Below are 13,648 nucleotides of genomic sequence, written 5' to 3'. Positions count from 1 at the left end.
AGACAGAGCTGACACTTTTCTTTGGAGGTTGGGGGGTTTGAGGCTATCGTATCTGGTGGCAGGGTGTTCCCCATGGCACCCCAAGCTGTAGCACCCCTCTATAGTCAACACTACGCCTTTGTTCCAGCCTCCCAGCCATCATGGTGCTCAGCTTGATGTTGTGTATGGACTTGCATTCTTCAATAGCATTAACAGCTGCTTTCTGATGGCAGTGTGTCCTCTTGCCCCAGCAGGATTTTCCTTCCCAGTGCCTGGCCCATGGACAGAGAGGTGTCCTCCAACGAGCACGCAAAGGAGGCTGCAGGCAGGGCCAGGCAGAATTTCCTCGCACTCCTCTAGCCAGTGAGGGGTAGATGAGCCTCCTTTTAGAAGTGTCATGAGAAGATGATGTGGGTCCCTTAATGCTTTTAGTGGAAGAGGGGAGACTCGGTAACTGGTTGTGCTGCAGTCTAATGGGCCAGAGCACACAGTGAGCTGCTAGGTGTTCCTTACAGGGGGCAGGAAGGTCTCGCCACTGCCAGTGATGCACTGGATAAACCTGGCCAAGCTGTTTAAAACTAGCTGTGATGGAGCTTGGCCTTTTTTGTTGTGCTTGTAACACCTCTGTGTTCCCTCTGCGTGTGAAAACAAACCTTGGTAAAGCACTGCAAAATCCTCCCATTGAAGCTGCTCATAGGTGCAAGCCTGTTTTTGGGGAGCAGTGATGCATATGTGTGTGATGTCTCTCCTCCAGGATCTGTCAAGTAGCTATAATGGCTTTCTTGAAATAGCCTGCTGCTTCTGCACCCCTTATTTAGCTGTAGGGAGGCAAGTGACATGGTGATGCTCAATAATGTCATTTTGCTTCTCGTGTGACCTATGAGATCAGAGGTTGTTAGCAGGAGATATACAGTGACTCGCAGAAAGTGCTGCTGGATCCAGGATCTGGAAATCCTGTGGGGTCAGGCGGTATGTCAGAGCACAAGGGCTGAAGGGGACCCCCTGAGGGGGACTCTCTGGCTGCAGGGAGTGACTGAGCACCTTGAACACCTTATGAAAGCTTCATGTGCCCGGTGTTTGGCACCCAGTGCAAGCTGCCTCTGCCTCCACCTGCAGCTCTCTCAACTATTATATTTCAAATTGTTATTTCATATAAGATGCATGTAATCAGGGCTTTGGAGGTACCTACAGAGTACGATACTAGTAACATTTCAACTTCAGCCACTTCTGCTTGAATAGCCAGCCCTGAGGTTTTTTCTCCTGCTTGTTAAACTTCTGTCAAAGTCAGTTGCTTTGCAATACGAGATGACTTCAGAGCTGCCAGCGAGAGGCTGCTGACATACTTTATGAAGACTGTTACCCCCAAAGGTAGTTCAGTTATTTTTATTAAATAGTTTTGTCCCAAACTCATCTCTCTCGAGCAACTCTGTTAAGCCGATAGAACTGCAACAGTGGGCTGTGGGCTGCTGCGTGCATACGTGCAGGTGTGACTTTTAACCCTTTTTGCTTATAAGGTTATTTCTACCTTTCTCCTTGAGAAATATTGGATCATAGAAGTGGGAAAGGCACATAGGCCTTAGGGTCCTATGTGCAAGTGCAGCTGGACCCTAAGTGCCAAAGCTGCTTTGGATGAATGTTTGTAGCAAGGACAGTTTAAATTACAGTGGTAAGTACAGTGGAAGAAGTCTTCACTTCTGTAGTTTTGGGGGCTCTGAAATAGCTGGGAGATTGGATCCTGAAAGGTGATGCTGCCACGCAAGAGTCACCTGACACAAACTCCAACCTCATGACTTCTTTAAATTAGTTGGGCCACCCTTTTTGTCTGACAATGGTCACATTTGAAATTTTTTACCCCTTCATTTTGGCAAATGAATTTTAGCTTCTGGGTTTGTCAAAAATGGGTAAATGTAACTATTCACAACTTAAAACCTGGACAGTCTTGATTAACAAGTAGACCACGTAGTATTTTTATTTCCTACCTGGTTTGTCTAACTCTCAGAATGTGATGTTGGCAGAAAGCTTTTGCAATAACAAGTTCATCATTAGTTTTAAGCAAATAATTTTAAAAACTCTTGTAAAGTAAATAAATTTGGTGAAGACTTTTGCCAAAGAATATAAGACATTTCCACAAAATGGAAGTGATTTAGAAATTCAACTGTGTATTTTGTAATAACTTTTTTTCTGTACTCATACAACAGCGTTATCCATTAAGGTATTTAGTGTTTTTTACAAAATTCAGACATGCTTTTCATCTCTCACGTAGAAGTGAAACACTACTTTGTGGTATTTACCTGCTACTTCAGCAATAGTTTGTGGCACCCATATGGTTCCAAGAGAGCAGAACTCCAGCAGTGTTTTGCAACTGGTGTGACAAAATGAAATAAAGTTGGTTGCATCACAGAGGAGCTTCCTCCACCTTTGTGGTCTCAAACACCTTGTCGTAGCGTTAGCTTCCTTGGGAATATAATAGGAAGGACGATCCCTGGCAGGCGTCGTGCTACAGACATGGGATCCACATAACCATGTTGTCTCCAGGTGTCTGTTGCTGTGGAACATTTCTGCCTGGCGGATACTGGCGAATGTTTCATTTTGGCTCCTCTTTATCCATGATGTGTTTTGTGGCTGATCCGCTGTGGGGCACATGGAGTTGGTTTTGTTTCCTGGTAGATGTCTAAAGTAAACAACTTAGCTGAATGTTTGAGTACTTTTAACTAGCAATAACATGAAACTGTATGTGCTGCAGTGAACACAAGCCAGTGCTTTTCCTTCAGAAACTGTTGTGAAATCATTTTGTGTGTGTTTTGATTTGTCCTTGTGAATGTTACATATAGATAACGGTTGATGAAGATGTTTTATTAATTCTTCTCTTATTGTGCTTAAGTGAATTGGCAGGGGCAAAGGAGATTGCTTAGAATTAAATTATAAGCTTTTGGGGACTTAGCATTTATACAGCAGCTATATAAAAAGATACAGTCTCCTAGTTTGAACGCTGTTCCCTGCAATGAGTGTACAGGTTTCTTTTTATCATAATAAATCATATTGAGATAATTGAGGGATCTGAGAATCAAGACACTTGGAAATCTGTCTGTGGCTATGGGTGGAACCTTCACTTTGTTGGATGCATCTCCCAAGGGGTGGGAAGTGGTGTAACATTAGCAGCCTCCTGCCAGTGCCTCCCTTCTCCCTCTTCCTGAGTTGAATGTCAGTTTAGCACAGATTTTTTAGGATAGCTTGGAGAGGGGACCTGCTGTACATTTAATAATGCCATAGTTACCAGCTATTGAAGTTTGAGGCTGGAATGTGATTTTTGTGCCTGCTGCTTTTGGAGTTGGGAGTATCTCTCTCCCATTTGTGCTTTTTATGGTCTGAGATCAACTGAGACTCTCAGTCTCTTTTAAAATTAGATGGGGCTTACGACCCTTTAAAGCATCACTGTAGAGATGTCCCCAAGGAAGCTTCCAGCGTGGATGCAGTCCCTGCCATCTTCTCTTTGCATCACTTTTTTTTTTCTTCTTCTTTTTACTTCATACAGTTCCCTTTTGTTGCCATTATGGAGGCAAAGTTTTTATCTCCCTTCTGAAAGGTGCAATTTCCACAAGAATTTTGTATAGTGTTTTTATCATTTTAACAGTATTTAAAGAAGAACTGTAATCAAGCCTCTCAGTTTGCTGTGGGCTTTAACATTTAATACAAGCATGCTGCTAATCCTGGGTAGCACATTTGCTTTTCTACCTGAGGGTGGTGAATGCTGAAAAGCACCTTGCCCCCACTCCTAGCACATCTAATTTAGCAGGTCTGCTTTCTTCACAGTAGAGTTCAGAACTGATATTCCCAATTCCTAATTAACTTGACAAGTGTGTTTTGTCCCACGGTCCTGTCCCTTCAAAGGGAAGGAGAAAGCCAAAGCTGCAGCATGGTTGTGAACACTCGCTCTTGTGGTCTGTCTGCTTACTGGGAGGAGAGGAGCTGTGTGTTTGCTGCAGCTCAGGATTAGACAGCTGAAGAAAACAGTCCCGCAGAAAGTGGCAGTGGCAGCTCTTGGGATAAGATGACATCTGCCAGGAGGAACGTGTTGTTGGCAGCTTCAGTGGCTGAGGGTTGCTCTTCGTCTCTGTGCGCTCTGATGCAGACCTGCTTTCCCTGTCATCCTTTGCTCAGTAATGAGGATGGTAATTATTATTTATTGGCCAAGGATTTCAGTAGTCACAAGTGATTTTCAGAGACCAATTCTGGGTTTTCAGAAAGTGATGAACACTCTCCTCTTTTAAAAAAAATCCAGGCCCCCCCCCCCCCCCCCCCCCCGCAAAAAACCCAAACCAAACCAAACCAAAAAAACCCCACAACCAAAAAACCCCCTGTGGCCTCCTTTCATGGATTTTTAAGCTGAACATCCTCCAAATCAAGGTGTCTCAAAAAAACTTGAAAATCCGTTACTACAGATGGATTTTTAAAAAGCAAGCAATAACCAAGTCTGCTTCTAATGATGTCTCTGGGGCCACAAGAATGTGTAGTACACTGTACGTTGTATGTTGCATCATTAGGGTTCAAATTAAGGAGAAAAAGAACCTAATGGGAAACAGTAGTATGAGGAGGATAAAAACAAAGACATAAATACAGCCAGGCAGTCTGGTAAGTGGGTTCGAGGCATAGGGAGAGCTAGGAAAATACGTACAAACAGGATTTAGGTACCCAGCACATTGAAGAGGTATCACTGCAAAAGCTTGGATGCTGAACTGAGGGGGACAGTTTAAGAGGGGTCTGGCACACCTTTCCTTTCTGAGCTCTGGGGGCAGGAAAAGTCTGCACAGTGGCCACATCATGGGGCCTGAATTCCCATCCCAGTGCTGTCATGAGACAAACAGAAAGTGCTCAATCCCTCTGGAAAGCAAAGATACGGGGTATTTTATTACTTCCAGTTCACTTTAAGATCACAATTCAGTGTGGTTTCTAGCTCTCTGTTTCACAGTCAAAAGAGACTCCTGGTATGCTTTTTTTTTAATGCATCTGTTCCCACCTTCTGTATGTTCCTGAAGGATGGAGCTTTTCACCTTCCCATGGCCATTGCAAACTGCCAGTTGGATTTTTCTCTCTGTGTTGTCTTTTCAGCCAGCCCTAAATTTGTGTCCATGCAAGGCTCCCAGCTCTGTGTCATATCTAAAGGTTATGTCCAGTGACTTAGTTGGAGCTGAAGAAAATGTGCCCAACAGCTAGCAGGGTTCTTGGGGTGCCTGGCCTGCTATAGAATAGATGGCCAAGAGATCCCTGCTGTTTTTAATAGCTCTTTGACAATCTTGGCCAGCAAACGTGGTACACTTCATTATAACTCAGTTTTCATGCAGGCAAATGACCTTTGCAGCGGTTAAGTAAAGCACCTCAAACTTTCATGGTCCTTTTTAAAGAGCTAGTGACAGTTTCCTTGCTGGTGGGCTGTGCACTCCTCGGGGTTCATACGGGGTGGGCTTACATGTGGGCAAAGGACAGGGTTGTGATCCACATCGTAACAAACAATACTCCACCCTAGTCTAGTTCCCTGTGATCTAGCTTCACAGAGCACATCTCCTGCAAGCTTCCAGGGCTGGGCAATGCTGGCTGGGAGCAGCAGGGTTGTCTGCCCAGCTTTCCCCTTCTAGCTGAGCTGGCAGGCCTGGCCAGAGGCAGGGAAAGGGGAGTTTTGCAATAGCAAAAGGGCTGGCAGCTATCTGTGAGATGTGGGATGCTGCCTTCTTCCTGACAGCTACAAATCCAGCCAAGGCTCATCTCACTGCCATGGTAGTACTTCCTGACTGTGAAGTACAGGGAATAATCAGTGGCAGAGCATGATGATAACAGATTAATCAGAGGAGAAATGATTCAGATGTTCCTTCATCTGGGAAATGAAGCACTTCTGTAAAGACTTTTTTTCCCCAGATATTCTCTCACAAGACTTGGAAGGCAAAAAGTTGGAGACACAGTATTAATTTTGCATTGCTTTCAGTTCTATATTTGTACATTTGGTTTTTTAGGTACTGATTTCTTCCTCAGCAGCTTTTGAGCATTCTGAAAGTGCTGTAAAAATGTTACTATTTGCAGTATGGCAAATGCAAAAGAAGCGTCTTCAGATTTCAAGCCCTAACTGTGGTCCCTACGTGATGTGCCACACCAAGAAATAATGAGAAACCCTCCCTCAGAGATGCTGGAAAATAAGCAAAAGAAATGGGAGAAAACCAAAGTAGAGGGCAGCCAAATGATTTGTTGGAGGAGCCCCAGCTTGGCAGCTGTAGAGAGAGGAAGGAGATTTGTCTGCTGAGTCCCAGTCCAAGGCAAGGCACATCCACTGGAACGAGCTGTCTCGCCTGAGCACGTTTCAAACGTTGTCTCCAGTCCCTGTTCTCTAAGTTTCTTTCCTTTTGATGAAATTATGATGTTTAGAGAATTGTCGGGGCATCACATAGAGACCTCGTAGGCTGGAGTCCAACCCTTTGATGGTCCCAAGTGGATGGAGGCTTTCTCCCAGTTCCTAGTAGAGCTCCCAAAGCTGCCTTCCAAAGTGGTGAGGAGGCCCTGTCCTGAGCTGATCGGACAGAGGAGACAGTTGTTGGAGTAGACCTGAAAACCAATCTGTCTGGTGTAGACGCTGTGTCTCCCACTCAGATCAGAAGTGGTGGCAGGATGGCATGTGAAACTTCCATCATCTGAAATTATTAACGGGCTCAGCTCTGTCTGCATGGGCACGGCATGAACCTTTTACAGTAGAAAATGTGTTGAGGCTAGTAATGCAGTGGGGTTTTCTTTTTCCAAATGGTGGAATTCATTGCAGAATTTATCCCTCATTTTATCTAAGGAGGATCCAAGCTGCACGTGGATCATTAAAGAGTTTTTTGTTCAGGTATATCTAATCCATTTGCTAACCGAATAGTTTGGCTGCAACTTCTGTACTCCAACTAATATGATTCACTCTTCTTGGCCTGGTTTCCTAAGAAGGTGAGGCTTAACAATTTGCCTTGCTTGTCCATATTTCTGTATTGTCCCAGTGATATTTCTGACTCTATGGACTATTTCAGCAAAATTAGAAAGAAGGACAGAAGTGTAGGAAGGTGATCACCTTCCTTTAGGTTTTGTGAGAATTGCAGCTGGGAAGAATCCCAAATCAGGCCCTCTTATTATAAAACATGTATCATATTTAAATCTTAAAGTGAGAAGGAAAGCTGGCGGAAGTGCTCACCAAGCCACTTTCAATCCTTTGTCAGCAGTCCTGGCTAAATGGGGAGGTCCCAGCTGACTGGAGGTTAGCAAATGTGATGCCCACCTACAAGAAGGGCTGGAAGGAGGATCTGGGGAACTACAGGCCTGTCAGCCTGACCTTGGTACCGGGGAAGGTTACGGAGCAGATCATCTTGAGTGCCATCATGAGGCACGTACAGGACAACGAAGTGATCAGGCCCAGTCAGCATGGGTTTATGAAAGGCAGGTCCTGCTTGACTAACCTGATCTCCTGTGACAAGGTGACCCGACTAGTGGATGAGGGAAAGGCTGTGGATGTTGTCTACCTGGACTTTAGTAAAGCCTTTGACACAGTTTCCCACAGCATTCTCCTGGAGAAACTGGCTGCTCGTGGCTTGGACAGGTGTACGCTTTGCTGGGTAAAAAACTGGCTGGATGGCCAGGCCCAAAGGGTGGTGGTGAATGGAGTTAAATCCAGTTGGCGGCCGGTCACAAGTGGTGTTCCCCAGGGCTCTGTGCTGGGGCCAGTTCTGTTTAACATCTTTATCAATGATCTGGACGAAGGGATCGAGTGCACCCTCAGGAACTTTGCAGACGACGCCAAGTTGTGCGGGGGTGTTGATCTGCTGGAGGGTAGGAAGGCTCTGCAGAGGGACCTGGACAGGCTGGATCGATGGGCTGGGGCCAGTTGTATGAGGTTCAACAAGGCCAAGTGCAAGGTCCTGCACTTGGGCCACAGCAACCCCATGCAATGCTACAGGCTTGGGGAAGAGTGGCTGGAAAGCTGCCTGGCGGAAAAGGACCTGGGAGTATTGGTAGATAGCCAGCTGAATATGAGCCAGCAGCGTGCCCAGGTGGCCAAGAAGGCCAATAGCATCCTGGCTTGTATCAAAAATAGCGTGGCCAGCAGGACTAGGGAAGTGATCATGCCCCTGTACTTGGCACTGGTGAGGCCACACCTCGAATACTGTGTTCAGTTTTGGGCCCCTCACTCCAAGAGGGACATTGAGGGGCTGGAGCGTGTCCAGAGAAGGGCAACGAAGCTGGGGAAGGGTCTGGAGCACAAGGCTGATGGGGATCGGCTGAAGGACCTGGGGTTGTTTAGCCTGGAGAAAAGGAGGCTGAGGGGAGACCTTCTTGCTCTCTACAACTACCTGAAAGGAGGGTGTAGAGAGGTGGGGTCGGTCTCTTCTCCCAGGTAACAAGTGATAGGACAAGAGGAAATGGCCTCAAGTTGCGCCAGGGGAGGTTTACAGAATCACAGAATCATATAGGTTGGAAAAGACCTTTACGATCATCGAGTCCAACTGTAAACCGAACACTACCAAGACCACCACTATACCATGTCCCTAGATTGGATATTAGATGGATATTATCCCCTTTAGATTGGATATTAGGAAAAATTTTTTCACTGAAAGGGTTGTCAAGCACTGGAACAGGCTGCCCAGGGAAGTGGGTGAGTCCCCATCCCTGGAGGTATTTAAAAGACATGTAGATGCGGTGCTTAGGGACATGGTTTAATGGTGGACTTGGCAGTGTTAGGTTAACGGTCGAACTCTATGATCTTAAAGGTCTTTTCCAACCTAAACGATTCTATGATTCTATTCTATGTCGGGCCATTTTTCTCTTGTTATGGAGAATGTCTCTTTATTTCCCCCTCACTGATATCACTTGTCACAAAACAGGGCTGTGGGAAGTAAGTGCTAATATCATTGCTCCTTGGTTTTACAAGGCAGTAATTCAACACTTGAATGCACAGACTATTCAGTGGAAGGCTAAGTGGTTATTGGAGTGAATGAATGAGATTATTGCTGATGAAAACCAGGGAATTGGAACTATTGGTGTTGTAAAGATAACAAGAGAGGGGGAGAGATAATGGAAGATGATTGCCCTGTTTTAAAAAGGGTCTGTGTGCTCCCAAAACCTGGACACATTTGTACTCATTTGGGATCCCTACATCAGGCTCTGTCTTCTCCATATGCTTGTAAAGCATGGGGTTAGCCCTGCTGGAACGGGATATTTCCCGGCTTTGGGTGGTATAAACACCTTGGAGTTTATCTTCCGTGGTGATGAACCACCAGGGGTTCCCAAATGCTTCTACTGGCAACTTCCCACTTCTGGTCCAGAGCCCAGCTTCTTGCAGATGAATTTGTCAGGCTTGTAAATACTAAGCACTGCAGTCTGGTGGGGTGGCGAGCCCTATTCTGGGAACTGCTGTGCTGTATCTTGGTGTGGCTTTCACCTAACTGTGACCTGCCATAGCTGCCACCCAGGTGGGGTTTTTCCTCTTTCCCACGGCAATAAATAAGATGCGAATTCCTAACAAGGGTATCCCTGGACGTAGGATGTGCTCTCATCCAAAGTTTGTGTTTTATGGTGATCCCCTTGCAGTCTCTTAGGCTTTGTCTTCTGAGGTCTCTCTTATTTTTTCAGCCACTTGTAAAAATCTGATCGATCCCTTCCTATCCACTACTGGAAGCGTCAGTATGGAGGAGGAGCACCTCAGTGACAGAGCAAAGTGCTACAAAACAGCTCCAAAAAGCTTCTGGGAATAGGGGAAACCCCTGCAACTAAGGGGTGCTTTAGGTCTCCCCTGCAAGGAAGCTGTTTGGCACTACTGTGGTCTCCCCTTCACCAGTGAGGGGTATCCTTAAGGAGGGGTAGCTATAATAAAACTTGGCCAAATGGTGGAAATATGATCGACTCCTCAATCTGATTAGAGCCGACAGCCGTTATGTGGAACATTTGCTCCTGCCCTGTATGCAGCTGCATACTACAGTGTAACTATTTATGGGCCCGGCTCCAATGGGATTTATGGACGGTGAAGTACTACCAGTAGATTCGATTACTGCCTGAGATCACTGCAAATGCTGCAGCAAACTGCAATGGCCGCAAAACGAGCTTTTCGCAAGGGCTGCCTGACACATGTCCTGCCAGCGAGAAATTCCCCAGCCATGAGGAGATGGAGTTAAATGGCTCCCCACAGCCGCACTCTTTTTTCCCTTCTTAAGGCTTTCAAGTTGTTTTTAGCACCGCCTCTGTGCCTTCTTCATTGCTGGCTGATTCCTTGCTGCAGAGGAACCAGAGCAGTGTACTGTCATCCACAGGCTTCAAGGGTGGCCATTCAGTACAGGATCTATTGTACTTTTTGGCCAAATTTGCTATCTTTCACCCTCTGGGTGAAGCGGAGGGACCATGGTGTCCGAGGGTGAATGGTGGCTGCGAGGTGTCCTGTCCAGCACAGAGAGTGACAAAAACAAATGGCTCTTGTGCCTCTGGAGTTGAGGGCTACACAAAAAAGAACTTAATCCTCTTTTCCCCTTTCTGCTGGTGACTCTTAGCATCTAGATTGCCCAAATATTGGGGATGAGGTTGTTCTCGGGTGGTCCTGGGTTGTGGTCAAACGCTTCCTGCCCATGAGCAGCAGGGAAGGTGTAGGTTTCCTTGTGCTAAGCTGATTTTGCCTTCCTCCCACATTGCATTTTGCGTTCCCCTTTGCTGTGATGCTGTAAACTGGATTCGTTAAATGTTCCAGAGTAAAAGCCACCACCCTTCTTCCCCAAAAAGGGGCAGCATGGAGACAGAAACAAGTGGGTGAGAGTCAGGTGGGGAGAAGAGGTAAAATGCAAGTGTCTTCAGGCAGCTCTGCTGCAGGAAGAAACAGCAGGGACCACTATGCTGAGGGTGAAAGCTGGCTTGAGCAACACTTGGGAATACAAAGCTTTGTGAGTGAGGCAATAGCAGGCTCTGTCTCGAATCAGCAGCTGTATTGAGAGCTGTTTTGTTCTGCTTTTCCCCAACAGCTTTTGAAGGTGTGGTTTTGATTCTGAAACAGCAAAAATCCTGCAAGATGCAAAGATGTGATGGTCCTCTTCGGGTCTCGGAGCAGCCATGCATTGCACCCACCCACCCAGGCAGGCAGATATCTTCATGCTCATCCTCTATTTTCAAAGGTCAGTTGTGCCAATGGTATGGTACCAGGATGGTGGGCAATGCTCATCCCCAGACACCAGGTGCCACATTCACAGTAGTGCCAGCATGGCCATTGGCACAGCAAGCCCCTCATCTCCTCCTCTCTGGGCTTGCAAAGCATCACCCAAGCCAAGCAATGTCACTTTTGCAGTAACAGCATCCCTGATCCTCGCTCCAGAGCTGGGAAGGAGCTCTCTGAAGCCCAGTTGGTATGAAGTGATATTCTGTAATCTTTGGCAAAGACAGGGGTACAGGAGGGGTGTAAATATGTTTATGTTAAAGGAAGAGTGGTGTTGTATCTGTTTCCAGCTCATGGTAAGGGGATGTTTGATGAGGGGCATCCTGAATGATGGAAGACTTTGCTTGTTCTTTCCAAAAGAAAAAAACAAAAACAAAACAAACAAAAACAACAAAAAACTACCTGTCAGATCTTGCTTGCATCCTTTAATATACCAAGACTTGCTGTTAAGGTCAGGCACAAACAGGTTTATTAGCTAGGCCTGAAATTTGATTAACTGTTGCAAGTTAATTAAACTCCCCCTGACTCCTACCTTCAGCTGTTGCAGAAGGGCTGGGTTTGAAACTGCTCTGAATCAGCTTAACTAACTCCATGGGCTTTATGCAGCTTCATATCTGGCCCACATAAATGATTTTTCCAGAAAATGACTGCCACTGAGAAAAGCAAAGGTAAGGAGGAAAAAACAAAACCAAAAAGGCAAGCAGAAGGTATAGGTTGTGTTGGTTGATTCAGGGAGAACAGTCAATGAAGCAACCCTCTTGGTTTTTAGCTATAATCTGGAAATCTGTGCTTCCCCCTTTTGCCAAGGTTAATGAGCTGTGCTTGGTTAAGTTGAAAGGCCTAGCTATAAAGATGCTGCAGTATCCATCCACACCAGCTATGATACTGGATTTGGGGTTTTGAGTCCATGTTGGCCTGAGCTTAGTTATCTGCTTCCTGCTGCACTGAGAGTGAGTTTGGATGCTAACATTGCACACCCACTGGGCACAGGGATCCCCCTGAAAACCTGAAAAAACCCACTGGCCTGAAACCCCTCGCTCCATGGGGCCCAGTTCCCTGCCTTGTGCTCCTCCATCCCCATGCGTGGCCAAAACACGGGGTTGCCTGAAAACTCCCAAGACTACCCGTCAGCAGGGTCAGGGAGACCCAAGGCTGCTCTGGCCCTGTTGGCTTCAGGCCATGTCCCAGCGGAGACAGCACTGAGAGCGCGATTTAGCAGCTGAGGGTGCGGGCATGTGCTTGGCAGTGGGCAATGCTGTCAGGCTGCATTGCCACCTGCTGGGGGCACATAGCCCCTTTCCGAGGCCACCTCCACCCACGCTTCAGCAAGGGGTGTCCCCAGGCCAGCTCCTCTGCCAGGGGCAAGCCTAGCTGGGCTCCAGCATGTTTCTTCAGGTGCTTATTTTGGGCAGATCTGCTGCCTCCTGCTCTGTTGGATTTTGTCTTCAGACGCTTCATAACGTTGTGAGTTGTAACTCTTGGGGTTTAGATTTCCTGGTCTGGGTACTGGCCTTCAGTTCAGGTTTCCTTCCTGGCTGCAGCTGAAGGGACATGGGGGACACTTTGGCCAAAGGGCTCAGCCATTCTGGGCAGGAAGATGTGAGGAACCTATGTTGTTCTTCCCAATGTAAAAAAAAAAAAAAAAAAAATAATAAAAATCTCTTGCAACAAATCAACTGTATGTGCTGGAACCTTGCTGGCCTGGAACTTGTGGTCTGACTGGGACCAGCCACATTCCCTTGGGTGTTACCGTCAGAAAATTCCACTCAAATTTGGCCAAGGTATTACACTGTGGTGGAAAAACATGAACCAAATAAAAGAGGGGAAGGGGGACAGGTGAGATAGCGGTGCAGAGGAATGGAAGTCAGATGAGATGCTGGAGAGAAGTGAAGTCTGGCTGGATAACTTGTGTAAATGAAGCCCTTCACCAGCAGCTTTGTGCCCTGCATGGCTGCTTCTCCCCCAGCTCCTTTTGTGGTATCGCACGTGGGACATGCAACTGTAATCCTCTACCTTGCCCAGCTCCATGCCCGTCAGATAGGAACAACATCCGTGTTGGAGGCAGGAGGCTGAGCTGGGGTTTGTGGAGGCTGAGTTGCTCTTCTGCTGTGCTTTTTCCCTGTCCACACAAGGAGGGCATCTGCCACGCTGCAGCCGGCAGCCTACTCTGAAGTGGTTTCAAAGTGAAACCAGTGTCCATTAAACGACTGCAGTGGTAGTTCGTAAACTGATTTATCAGATGAGCTGTGTGTTTGACTGCTAAGGCTATAGGGGCTGAAGACTGCTCACGGGGGAGGGATTTGTTTGGCAACAGTATTAGCCACAGATCTAGCATCAGCGCTAATCGCAGTTTGTGGGCATTTGAAAAGTTAATATGCAGGAATGGGAAATGGAGTAAGTTTGGCAGAGGCAGCAATAAGGTATCTGTCCCCTTGCACTGTTCCTATGTCACCTCTTTCATAGCTGAGGCTGCTGTCA

Source organism: Mycteria americana, chromosome 9, assembly GCF_035582795.1.
Source record: "Mycteria americana isolate JAX WOST 10 ecotype Jacksonville Zoo and Gardens chromosome 9, USCA_MyAme_1.0, whole genome shotgun sequence".
NCBI classification, from domain to species: Eukaryota; Metazoa; Chordata; class Aves; order Ciconiiformes; family Ciconiidae; genus Mycteria; species Mycteria americana.
This window is presented reverse-complemented; position numbering follows the sequence as displayed.